This window comes from Marmota marmota, unplaced genomic scaffold, assembly GCF_001458135.2.
Source record: "Marmota marmota marmota unplaced genomic scaffold, marMar, whole genome shotgun sequence".
NCBI lineage: Eukaryota > Metazoa > Chordata > Mammalia > Rodentia > Sciuridae > Marmota > Marmota marmota.
The window spans coordinates 34,824,262-34,837,656 of NW_026000229.1; the positions used below are offsets into that span (position 1 = coordinate 34,824,262).

General features: G+C 40.8%; 1 protein-coding gene and 1 non-coding gene across 7 annotated transcripts in view; both read left to right on the plus strand.

Annotated features, from left to right (window-relative positions):
• Frmd5 (FERM domain containing 5) overlaps positions 1 to 13,395 on the plus strand; it is a 323,742-nt gene that overhangs the window by 257,835 nt on the left and 52,512 nt on the right. The window lies entirely within an intron of this gene.
• Positions 3,421 to 3,527, plus strand: LOC125613450. Its single transcript, XR_007344017.1, has one exon. It is a non-coding gene; the product is annotated as a U6 spliceosomal RNA (small nuclear RNA).

Sequence of the window (13,395 nt, forward strand, 5' to 3'; positions counted from 1 at the left end):
TCCTCCTCCTCCTCCTCCTTCTTCTTCTCTCTCTCTTTCTTTCTTTCTTTTTCTTTCTTCTGTTTCTCATGCCTTTCCATTCCTTGAAACTGCCTTAAAACCAGGAATCATAATCATTTAAAAATCAAATTTAGAATTTCAAATGGATTTTCTTTTGCAAATCACTTTTTCTAAAACACTTAAGTGTATAGAAAGACAGTTTTAACTTGATTTTTGCCTAACTTAAAGTTATCAACTGAAATTGTGATGATAGGTTCTAAATATATGGAGTTTGAAACACAGTTTAAATGGAAATTTTTGTAGCCATGCATGGCCTTTTTGTAATCTACCAAAAATATGTTTCCTAACCAGTATTCTTACATATACTTTCAGACCAATGTATGATACTGGCTAAAAATGAGCTATTCAGGACCTTTAGTTAGGAAATTCAGATCTTAAAGGCTATCGTACAATGAAACAGCTTGTTTATGTACCAATATTCATTAAATTCTATTCAAGTTATAACTTTAAAAATTGTCTTTTATAGGTGTAGGGACAGTGGTTTCCTTTTCTTTTGGACCAGTTCACCCCACATTGACAAGATGTTTGATAATTTAGAAGCTTGTACTTTTTTAGCTTATGGGTAAACTGAGAGAAGTAGTTTACTATTTGAAAGGGGTTACCCAGTGTTTTTAAGACTAAAATTGCCTATGAGACTTCCAAAGTGTCTGCTTTAATTAACGTTAGGAAATAAATTAACTGAGCCATTATTTAGAGTGTGTCTATTTTTAAAAATGAGCTTGGAGTGTTTGAGGAACAGTTGGAAGCCATGAGACTACCTCAAAAGGAGAAGGGGGATGGAAGAGAGGAAGGTGAAGACCAGCACCTCTTCCATCCCTGGAGCCTGCCTATTGAATGGGACTCTCTAAATCCCTTCCCTCAAGCAGCCCAGACCCTAAAACTTCCCTCCTGACAACACAACCCAATCCTCCCTCCCCCAAGACTCCAAGACATGTTTTTCATGTTTTGAGTTTACACTGCTAAGTTAGAGATACCCCAGAGGTGTAAAGAGACTGAGAGTGGTTCTTCATCCGAAAAATGAAACTCTTAGAAATCATGGGTGTAAATGAAGCACTTTGCACATGGAACTCAGAATGCCTTCCCTTCCTAGGTTACTTCCACATGTATATGAGCACATAAATATGTCAGAAGAAAACCATCAAATTGTGAGTGTTTACTATCATGCTCCACATCACAGTGCTGGCTCCTGCACTGGCACTGTTTGGCTAGTCTGCCTTTGTCGTGAGGATCAGAGAGATGGATACAGCTGGCAGATTTGGAGCAGTTATGAACTTTGTCTTTAGAAAAGAAAAGAGAAGAGAGCAAGGAGACTGGATAGGACTGGAAGAGGGAGACCTGGGAGGAAGAGAGATTGGGGTGGCAGTCAGAGGAAATAAGGCTTTGGAAAGATATTTTAAAAGAATATGGTGAAAGTTTTGTTCTACTATGCAGCGTGTCCCCATGATCCTGTCCCTACACAGTCATCACACAGGTTGCATGAGGATTCAGTATGTTCAGAGTGGGGAGGCATCTGGTTGTGTGTCCATGATGCTTCACTTTTTTGTGTGTGAGCTCAGGGACCCAGTACCTACTTCATCTGTAATGACATTCTAATGTACCAGATAAAAGTAATGTCATGTTTTTAAAATTTAAGTTGAAGCCCTCTGAGCAGTAGTTTAAATCAGTTCCCCTCTGCTTATAGCTGTCTGTGACTTTGACTTTTAATACTCTTTCTAGTTATTTGTATTAAGGAACAATTTTATTTTTAAAATGACAAACTCTTTAGGGGCTGGGGTTGTGGTTCAGCGGTAGAGCACTGGCCTAGCATGCGCGTGGCCCTGGGTTCGATCCTCAGCACCACATAAAAATAAATAAAACTACAACTAAAAAATAAATATTTTTTTAAAATAAATATTTTTTGAAGAAGGCAATTTCTGCTTTCTGTAATAACCAAGTACATCCTATTAAACCAACTTTTCCACAGGTAACTGTAAATACTGGGCAAAATATAACACTACTAAGGCATGATAAAAAGCAGAATTTAAGTAGGGTCTACTCTTGCAAGAAAGGAATGGCAGTGGCTAACTTTCCCAGTCATGTATGGCTTTCAGCTTGAGGGTGTGTCCTATCTGGTAACATATAAGGCAGCTAAAGCTTTCAGATATCACAGTTTCTGTCAAACCCGCAGAGGCCAGCATTCAGGAGAACTGCAGCATGAGGAAGAAAGGGGAGGGGCAGACAGAGGAGCCCCAAACTCTGCCCAAATCTCTGGCTGACCTTTAAACTATTCATACTTGACATTGATTCCCAACTACACCTAAAATAACTGAGACTTGAATAATGTTTATATTTTTCCAAGTAGCATCTCATTATAAAAATCAAGAAAATTAATTATTGGTTTATTGAACACTTACTTTAGAAAAACACTATTTTCATTAAGTTCTTGGGACTTTTGTCTTTGTCAACCAAAAGCCCTTAAGAGCTCCATTCTTTGAGGGTGTCATTTCAGAGTCAGCTCATTGAATGCTTTCTTAGTGCAAGCTGTGTGCTGAAGAGCTCAAATGTCACTGGGAGGTTAACACATGCACATATGAAACATTCAGTAACAGGTCTCATTTGATGCCAAAGAATATTTGGCATAGGACTTCTCACTATGCCATAGCAATTAAGAAAAATCAACATGTATGCTTGGAAACTCCTGAGATAAATAGATAAGATAGCCCTTCAGTACTGAGGATTGAACCCATGGATGCTGTACCACCAAGCTACATTCCTTTATATTTTTTATTTGAGATAGGGCTTTACTAAGTTGCCCAGGCTGGCCATGAACTTAGAATCCTCTTGCCTTGGCCTCCGAGTAGCAGAGATCACAGTTGTGTGCCACCTCCCTTAAAGGTATATTCATTTTCTATGGCTGCCGTTAACAAAAAAATTATCACAAACTAAGTGGCTTGAAATGACAGAAACTTGCCGTCTCACAGTGCTGAAGGCTGGGAACTTGAAATCAGGGTGTCAGCAGGACCCTGCTCCCTCTGTGGGTTCTAGGGACAAATGCTTCCTTGCCTCTTCCTAGCACCTGCTGGTCCTTGCCATTCCTTGGTCTCTGCCTCTGTCTTCACACCACTGTGTTTCTTCTTTCTGTGTCTGTGTCTACATGGTGTGTGGACCTAGCCAAATCCAGTGTGACCTCATCTTACCGATGATACCTGCACAGACCTCATTTCCACATAAGAAAACATTTTAGCCAGACACAATGGCACACACCTGTAATCCCAGCAACTCAGGAGGCTGAGGCAGGAGGATCACAAGTTCAAAGCCAGCCTCAGCAACTTAGCAAGACTCTAAGCAGTTTAGCAGACCCTGACTCAAAATAAAAAATAAGTGCTCACTTCGGCAGCACATATACCAAAATTGGAACGATACAGAGAAGATTAGCATGGCCCCTGTGCAAGGATGACATGCAAATACGTGAAGCATTCCATATTTCTGAGTGCAGCTAAAGCAGCAGAGGTGATTCTGCGTGTGAACAACATCATCAAAGCAGCACCAAGGAAACGAGTCCCTGATCACCATCCCTGTTAAACATTTCCAAAAGCTGTTGATCTCTGGACTACTCATAGCAAAGTTCTGTTTAAAAGACTTCAGCCTTTAGAAGAAAACTGTAGAATTGATGGCTGGCTGTGCCCATTACATCCTTAAGTTTGGATGTTAGCTGACCTCCTGTTTTAACATGGGGTCTAATTTATTTCCTGTTTCATTTTCCTTAAAATTCAGTTGATTTAAAAGTTCATTTCTCACGGCATGCATTAAAATTTTGAATGACTAAAAAATAAATAAATAAAAAATAAAAAGGGCTGCAGAGGTTGTGGTTCGGTGGTACAGCACTTGCCTCGCATGTGTGGGGCACTGGGTTTGATTCTCAGCACCACATAAATAAATAAAATATAGGTATTGTGTCCATCTACAACTAAAAAAAATTTTTTTTAATGCTTAAAAAAGGGGGATTCTGGAGATATAGCTCAGTAGTTAAGCGTCCCTGGGTTCAATCCCTGGTACCAAAAAAGAAAAAAAATAGAAGATCATATTCTTAGGTTTTGGGTACACATGAATTTGTGGAGATACTAATCTGCCCAGTACAGCAGGAAATTAAAAATAATGTGAAATATTCATGGTCTTAAAGTTCTGCATCTGCCTAATCCCTAATATTTAACTCTATTTTATGAAACACCGTTGTTCACAAAAGTATATTGTTATTATTAACACCTAATTATTCATGACCCATTCATATTTTGATTTTTATAAATTGTCATTGAAAGTCACAAGTATTTTATGTCATTGTAAAACATTTAAAATTAAGTCATCACTAAGTAACTCTGTCCTTCTTCCTGTCTCTCCTTGGTAAAAAACGATCATGGACACACAGTTTCATTGTTCCAAATGTGTAAGATTAAATGCATTTTGGGGAAGAAGATATTTTTAAAGCAAAGCCATTCCATTAAGTAGACCTAAATTTAGATTGCCAGAGCCTTGTAGACACTGAAGAGCAAGTGTTGAAACTCATTAATGAGTTCCACACTGCTGCAGCTAAACTGCCTGCCTCTCAGCAGTAGCCCTTGCACTAGTTTGCTCCAAAAGAAGGAGTGCACAGATGTCTGAGGGACTCTTATCTTCAAGGCTATCGTTTCAGGTATTAGTTAAAATTTCACATTCTTGACCTTCACAATTCTTAAATCATGAATTCCTAGCAACCATAATCTGTAAAAGAAAAAAAAAAGCATATTTACACATCCCCTAATAACAAGTCAAAGATTATTAACTTAAAATATTTAATTCAACTCAGAAGAACCAAAAATGAAACATTCACTCCCTCCACCCCTATACCTGCAAGCCCAGCTTTTTCTGACAATATCCCTTAAAAGAGAAAACATTTTATAGCTGGCGAGGCTAATTTGACAATATATATGAGTGCCAGTAATTCTCTTAATATAATTCTTGAATAAAAATCTTAGAGGTGAAGGAGCTGGGAATATAGCTCAGTTCATAGAGTGCTTGCCACGAGTGCACAATGCCCTGGATTCAATCCACAGCACCACAAGACAAACAAAAAAAGAATTTTAGAGGTGAGAAAACACTGCCTCCAAAGTTCCTGATGATGGGCTAACTCCAGATGTATTGTATTTCAGATCTGGAATTGACTCTATTTGGTGTAAAAATGATCACCAATACATAAGACTTAATGTTACTGTTAAGACTGGGCTGAGTTAACAGGAGCAACTCCTTAGTTTTCTGTGTGGAATTAGTTTCAGTTCTGTAGGCCATTCTAGATAAAGAGCACTTCAAATTGTATCTGTTAGACATGACTTTTTTGGAGGGAGGGAGCATACCAGGTTGAACTCAAGGGCACTCAACTCCTGAGCCACATCCCCATCCACAGCCCTAATTTATATTTTATTTAAAGACAGGGTCTCACTGAATTGCTTAGCACCTCACTTCTTTTGCTGAAGCTGGCTTTGAACTCAAGATCCTGCCTTAGCCTCCCGAGCCACTGGGATTACAGGCATGCACCATCACACCTGACTAATGACTTTTATTTTTGCAGCTTCGATTCAATCCAGATTCATTTAGATTCATTTCTTCTCTCTCTCTCTCTCTCTCTCTCTCTCTCTCTCTCTGGTACTAGGGATTGAACCCAGGGGCACTTAACCACTGAGCCACATCCCCAGCCCTTTTTACTCTTTATTATGTCTCACATCATTGATTAGGGCCTTGCTACATTGTTGAGACTGGCTTTGAACTTGCAATCCTCCTGCTTCAGCCTCCCAAGCCACTGGAATTATAGGTATGTGCTATCATGCCAGGCAAGATTCATTTCTTGAGTACCTATTGTGTTTCAGGTATCAAGTGTACCAGTGAGAATAAGACAAGATCCTTGGCCCACCCATCAACCCTCCAAGGCAAGTTAGTGCATAATTGCAACATATTGATTCAACATATTGAGAAGGAATGCCCAGAATGCTATGGAATCTCAGAAAAGAGCATCTAAAACTTGCTTGAAAGAAAAGTATAATTCTCTTATTAATACAAACATGAATTCTATGCTTTGATAATTGACTTCAATATTGGTACCTACAAAAAGGAAATGTATTCTAGGATTTGCCAAAACAATCTGCTCTAAAAATAAATCAATAGTTTGATCTAAGAAATCTTAATTATTCCTTAATTATTTTCTTAATTAATTCTGTAGTCAAAGCCTTAAAAGGATTAATGGTCCACTCACCAAAGTCATCAATGATAACACTCAATTTAAAGATAGCTTTTCAACCAATTCACCCACCCTCCTTGCTGAAATTAAATTGTGGAAACTGTCCTCCACTCCTAATTTACTTTTACTCCTTTCTTTAGGTGTTCACTTAAATACACTTTATTCTGCCCCTTAAATATTCCTTTATCCAACATATTTTTACCTTCATTACCATTATCTTATTGCCCATAGCTCACCTGGATTGTGGCAATGATTTCTTACTTGTTCTCCCATATCTACTCACTGTCTGTCAGTACTCCTCCACCCACATGAAATCCATACAGGTATTTTTCCTTATTAAAAATCTTTTCACCCCTACCTTCGCCTACAGAATAAATTCCTCAGGGCATTCATGGTCCTTCACCAACTGGCTGACTACCTCTCAGTACTGATCTCCTGCAATAGACCTCTTTGTACCAGGGCAGTTGGTTGAAATTCCTAGAGCACTTCCTGCTCTGAACATCCTGTTCCTTCTACATCTCATCTGCTCCCGAGCCATCAAGCTTCAAGCTTTGGTGCCTCCCTCAGACTCAATTTGTAAATCACTTCCTTTGTGAGGTCTTTCTGGCAGTCTCGCTTTCACCTAACTACCTTTGTACCTTGTATTTACGAGATAAATTTACTGCTGTTACACCCTCCCATTATAATTTGAGATTCTCCCCATGTCCAAAAATAAGGTTCACTTTCCAGTTAATGGAAAATTTAGGGAATCATCCCATCATTCCTCATCTCTAGAGTCTCCCTGGGCTAGAAGAATGGGTACAAGTAAGGGCCTCAAGGGAATTCTTCCTTGGCATGTGGACTTGAATACACTGAGGAGGCAGCTCCAGAGCCTGTTCAGTTGATTCTGCATCTTACATGGTCTGATGCCACATGCTTTTCTAAGTATCCATCTTTGACAAAAAGAGCACCCCAGAGCCAGGCACAGTGGTACATGCCTGTAATCCCATCAGCTCAGGAGCCTGAAGCAGGAGGATCACAAGTTCAAAGCTAGCCTTAGCAATTTAGTGAGGCCCTAAACAACTTAGCAAGACCCTGTCTCAAAATTTTAAAAAATTAAAAGGGTTGAGGGTGTAGCTCAGTGGTAGAGTGCCCCTGGGTTCCATCTAGAGAAAAACATATAAAATACCCTACCCCAGAAGAGAAAGTCCACAGAGCATCCAATGATGCATCTTTTTGCTAAGGCAGCAACCTTTCTTATCTTGAATTCATGACTTCTTTTGACCTTTCCAGGCCATGCTGAAGATTAGGGAGATCTGGAGTATGCAAAGAAAGAACAAGATTAATTACGGCCTTCAGGGGATATAGGAAGGGTGTGTGTAGCCTTACGGTATATCTGCCTCATCAATTCCCTAGACAAGGGGGATTTGGAACTGGTTACCAGCTGACATCTAATCTCTAGAAGATAAAAATGTTCTAGTTTTTTTAAAAAATCTAAAGAAAAATGTAAGTAATCTGGTTTTAAATGCTTCTTGTTTCTTACCTCATACTCTTCAAATATTGTTGAAAATCACTGGTTTCCTGCTAGGGTTTTGTTTTGCTTTGAGGTTTTTTTGCTTGTTTGTTTAGTTTTTGTACTAGGGATTGAACCCATGGGTGCTTTACCACAAGCTCCATTCCCAGTCCTTTTCATTTTTTGTTTTGAGACAGGGTCTCACTGAGTTGCTAAGGCTGGCCTTGAGCTTGAGCTTACAATCCTTTTGTCTCAGCCTCCCAAGTCTCTGGGTTTATAGACTGTGCCCTATGCACTACTCCTGTTAGATTTTTAACTCTTGTTAAGATTTCTCTTTGTGTGTGTCCTCATGGAAAAACCCAATATTTGTCCTATTTCCAACAGGAGTGGTTTTCCAATTGAACAAGACCAATAGTGCCTAGGTCTAAGAGATCCAATGAGTTCAGAGAAAAATTCAGCCAAGGGGTTTTATATGTGCATAGATAAATATTGAGAGAGAGAGAGTCAAAGAATTATAAAACCATCTAAAAATTGCAGAGGAGAATGGAGCTACAGCCCATCAAAATTAAAGGATGGGCATTTCGAAAGAATATGTGCTTTGGAGCAAAGCAGGTCTGGATTTAAGTCCCGCATATTAGTTGTGGAGTCTTATGCAGGTCTGTTAACTTCACTAGGTCTTGGCTTCCTCTTTATAAAATGGGGTTCATAGAAACCTTCCTTATGAAATTTTTAGCCTTAGAGTTAATGTTTGCAGAATGCTTTGCAAGCAGTTGGCTCTGGTAGTTATGATTTTGGGTTTCTGATGTGATGGAATCTGATGTTTCACCCAGATCCCCCCAGGATCAACAGCACCAGGAGTGCTGTTGGCAGTGGTTTCTATTCAATGACTGCTCAGGTGAGTGTGTAAATGCCTGGCTTTCTTGACTAAACTTGAAGCAATTCTGAAGGACCATCCCAGCTTCAGAAATCCCCATGGTTCAGCCAAGATAGTGATAAGCTTATGTGGCAGCTCAACCTCTCTCACTCCACTTTTCTTCCCTCCCTTCCAAGGATATTGACCCCAAGAGCACTTCTAAACAAATATCCCGCATGCTAAACTCTATTCCAGAGTCTACTTCCAAAGGAACCTAACCTGTAACAATTAACTTAGCAGAGGTATCCAGTCCTGGATTATAATTCATCACACATTGACCCAAGATGCTAAAAACCAAAGATACTGTGGCACCTTGGCCAGGTGCCAGGAGGCATTTTAGAAAGACAGGAAAAGCATCAGAAAAACTGTAAGGGAAAAAGTAAACCCCTAGAGACATGTGGAATTTGCCCATAGAAAGGCCTTTGATTGTTTCCAGAATTTAAAAACACTCTAAATCCTCTTCCACATTAGCCCAGGCGCAGGGAAATGTTCTTCAGCATTAACTTCCTAAAAAGAACTTGGCTATGAGGTTCGCATCAATATAATTAAGCAAATGTAATGATTAGTCTTTTCCAGCATTGAGCTTTTAATTCCTTTCCAGTGGCAAGGGCCCAGTTAGAGACCTTCCTGGAAACAGAGCTGTTTTACTTTCCCTTGACTGTGTTGGTGGCACATGCAGTTATTTTGGAGCTGGGCAGCTTTGCAAACACCTTTTGGGGAACTCAAGTTATTTAGGCAGGAGCCCCCTGTCTCACTCAGCCTTTTCCCATCCCCTCCCAAACACATATTATGCTGTTAAAATCAGCAAATTAGACAAAGGTTATACCCACCAGGCCAATCCTGAAATTAACTTCTGGGGTTTCATTGAACTCTAATTTGGGCAGGGACACCATCTCCAGGAATGGCCTTTTCTATTCTTTCCTACACTGATTTCATCAGATAATAAACATTGAAGACCCAGGAGGAAGGAGCTCATCAAGTAAGACTAGCTGTTGCCAATTAGCCTGGTCATACTCATTGAGTAATTAATCAACCAATTCTTCTTGATGACCATGTGCTAGGCAGTAGGCTGTGGACCACAAATGCAAACACTGCACACAAGTTTCCACCTCAGACAACAGTGGACAAGAACAGGGGAAGGTTGGCAGTAGAATTGTGAAGGGGTACAGAGAGTACCATGAGATCAGAGAGAAAATGACTTTTCCCAGGTCACTTTTTCAGTATCTCTAAACCTTGAAGTCACTCAGGTAGTACCTTGCCCAAAGCACTTAGTAAATACAGTTGGTGTTTTTCCCAGTGGTTTTCATTCATTTTTTTTAACCTTCAAACAACACAATTGCTTTAGTCAGCTTTTCTGCTGCTGTGACCAAAAGACGGGTCAAGAATGATTTAGGAGGAAAAGCTTATTTGAGGCTCACGATTTCAGATGTCTCACTCCTCCATTCCTTGGGCACAAGGTGAGGCAGAACATCATGGCAGAAGTGTGTGGTGGAGGAAAGCAGCTGGGAACACGGCACCCAGGAAGCAGAGAGCTCTGCAAAACAAGGACAAAATATGAACCCAAAAGGTATGCCCCCAGGGACAACCCCTCTTTCAGCCACACCCTACCTGCCTGGAGTTACTACTCAGTTAATCCCTATCAGGGGATGAATCCACTTGACTGGGTTAAAGGTCTCATAACCCAATCATTTCACCCCTAAACCTTTTTGCATTATCTCACACATGAACTTTTGGGAGATACCTCATATCCAAACCATAACAATATTCAGTGGGCAGCAGACGTACAGGATTTTTTCATTGGTGACATCTCAACCAGTGTTGTGTGTGCCTCTGTAAATCTTGGTCTCCATATTGTAGCCTTGTGATATAGAGGCACCCAGATGACAGGGATGTTTCAGGAACCTTGGGGGAACTGCTGGGTCAAGGCTCCTGCCTCACCTCCATTTACAATACTGCCAAAATATGCAAAATGAGCAGTCACTCTTACAGAGGAGGCCAGAAGTCTGGCTTCTTTCTATCACACTTCAAAGGCCAGACCACACCAGGTCATCCCCACCTCTCTGCCAGTACATGAGAGATGTGTTTCCAAGTCCAAGAATTATTTATAGACCAAGAGACACCTGTTGCTGCTCAGCCACTGAAACATCTGGGAGAATGACAGGAAACTAACAAGTTTAAGGACCAGGGCATGTATCTCAAAGCACACCCTCAGCTTCTACCTCAGCCCAAGGTCAGAGACTCTGCCTCTGGTTAAGTCTGGGATGCTGCCAGGATGAGATTAGAAGGGACATTTATCAGACCCTTCTCTGTCAGTTCTTCTTTCTTACATAACTGGACATTGGAAGAGTTCCCTATCCTATATACAGGATCATACAAATAAAACTTTATTCCCTACTCTTACCCCAGCCATTTTACCCCTAAGGCCTTCCCATGATTCAGGGTCCCCACTGCCAACTGTAGTCTAAGCAGTGCTTGGAGGACAGAGGATAGTAATAGCCTCAGGATCTACTCTGAGAAGTTCCTGCAATGATCCTCACCATGTGAGGGTGAAGGCATGCACAGGGGATCTAACAGAACTTTTCCATCACTCACAATGCAAAGTGAAATGACCAAATTCATCGTAGCAGAATAGTTTTACATATGGTATTCACTGTCTCAGGCCAGCTAGATGCAGCTTCTAGAATTGAATGAATTCTCTTTAGTTACTCTTCCCATTTACTGTGAGCAATGGCCCTGAATTTTTTCAATTAGTTAAACTAGTGATAAATGCCTTAAACATCTACCTTGTTAGAGCTACCTGATTATCCTTTTTAAAAACGACCAAAAAAAAGGAAAAACTTTTTAAAATCTTTGTTTAGGCCAAGCATGGTGGCACACACCTATGACCCAAGCAGCTCAGGAGGCGGAGGCAAGAGGATCATAAGTTCAAAGCCAGCTCAGCAACTTAGTGAGGCCTTAAGCAATCTAGTAAGACCCTGCTTTAAAAGAAAAAATAAAAAGGGCTGGGGATATGGCTTAGGGGTTGAATATCCCCGGGTTCAATCCCTAGTACCAAAACAATAAAACAAACAAACAAAAGAAAACAACTTTGTTTAGGAGAAGAGAGACCTGGAATATGATTACTCTGGTCAACTAATAACAGAATCAGAGACTTTGCACATGTAAAGTGACAGAAGACCATTTAAGAGGTGGGAAACTGAGGCACAGAGAGAAAAGACTTGCCCAATGGATTGCTTGCCTTTCTGACATCATTTTCCTCCTGCCCCTAATTCCCTACTCAATGCTGAACATGGAGGACTTGTCTTCTGGCATAGAACTATGTGTTCAGGGCATATTCCCCCAGCCCTCCATGGAGGGCGGCTGGATCCTTTTCCAGGAAAAGGGAGAGAAGGGGAGAGCTGGTCATGACACCAAGGCAAAAGTCTGACTGAGAAGCCTTAAGGAAAGCAGGTGCAGACAGGAGTCAGCAGTAGGCAGAGGGCTAGGGCAGCACTCAGCCTCCTTCCAAGACACCAGAGCCTACAGACCAGGAGATGAAACATTCTCGAATAGATTCCTGCCACTGACAGCAGAACTGGGGTGAGAAGGGGACTCTTTCTCTGAATTAGTGTTGATGATAACTGCTAGCGTTACTTTCCGGTGATCTCATTCATAGCAAACATGCAGCGAGTTTTGAGCTAGTTAGCCGATGAATATAAATGGTAATTGGGGACTTGAACCTTGCATCCAGAATTGGGCAGCTGCCAACTGTCATAAAAGGCAGAATTTGAAAACCTGGCAGGAAGGAGCAGAGTTTCTCTATAGCATTTGACTCACAGACTCATGCTCTGAAGTTGGTCCTCTTGGTACATGAAAACATGGGAGTTAAATGAAAGTGAGAATTGTGCAGATGGAACTGGACTCTGGTAGAGTTCAAAAATCCACTTCTTCCACTTAGCTCTGCAGTCTTGGCTACAAGAGCTACTAGTCACCAACAGATGCTGGAGAAGGGTAGATCTAGTCCAATAGTCTCCAGACCAGCATCACCTAGGAATTTGTTTGCTTATTTTTCTTTTTTCTTTTTGTGGGGAGGGTACCAGGGATTGAATTTAGGGGCATTCGGCCACTGAGCCACCTTTCCAGCCCTATTTTGTATTTTATTTAGAGACAGGGTCTCACTGGATTGCTTAGCACCTTGCTTTTGCTGGGGCTGGCTTTGAACTCCCCAGCTGCTAGGATTACAGGCATGTACCACCACACCAGGCTTATCTGGGAATTTGTTAGAAACAAGAAGTCTCAGGCCCCACCCCAGATCCACTGGACCTGACACTCAGTGGGGTGCTGGGAAATCTGTGTTTTAACTAGAATCACTTGGAGGCAAGTGATTCTGATTCAGGCTCAAGTTTGAGAACCACTGGTTCTAAGTACGGAGCAGTTCTGTTAATTAACAATAGAGGATGAAATACACATGATTCAATAGACACTATACCTTTTAATGCTTTGACTTTGATTAGAATAAAAAGAAAAAAGTATCAGGTAAAATGTGTTTTAGTAAATTAACTCAGAGCTTCTCTTAAAATAACAGATTATTTCCAGAGTCAAAGCTACAGGACCTAACTATAACATCAGACTGTCCTCCAGGCATCCCCAGGTGAAGGAATATATAACAGGCTGTTTGGAAACTCTACCTTCAGAGCAAGCTAGCTGTCT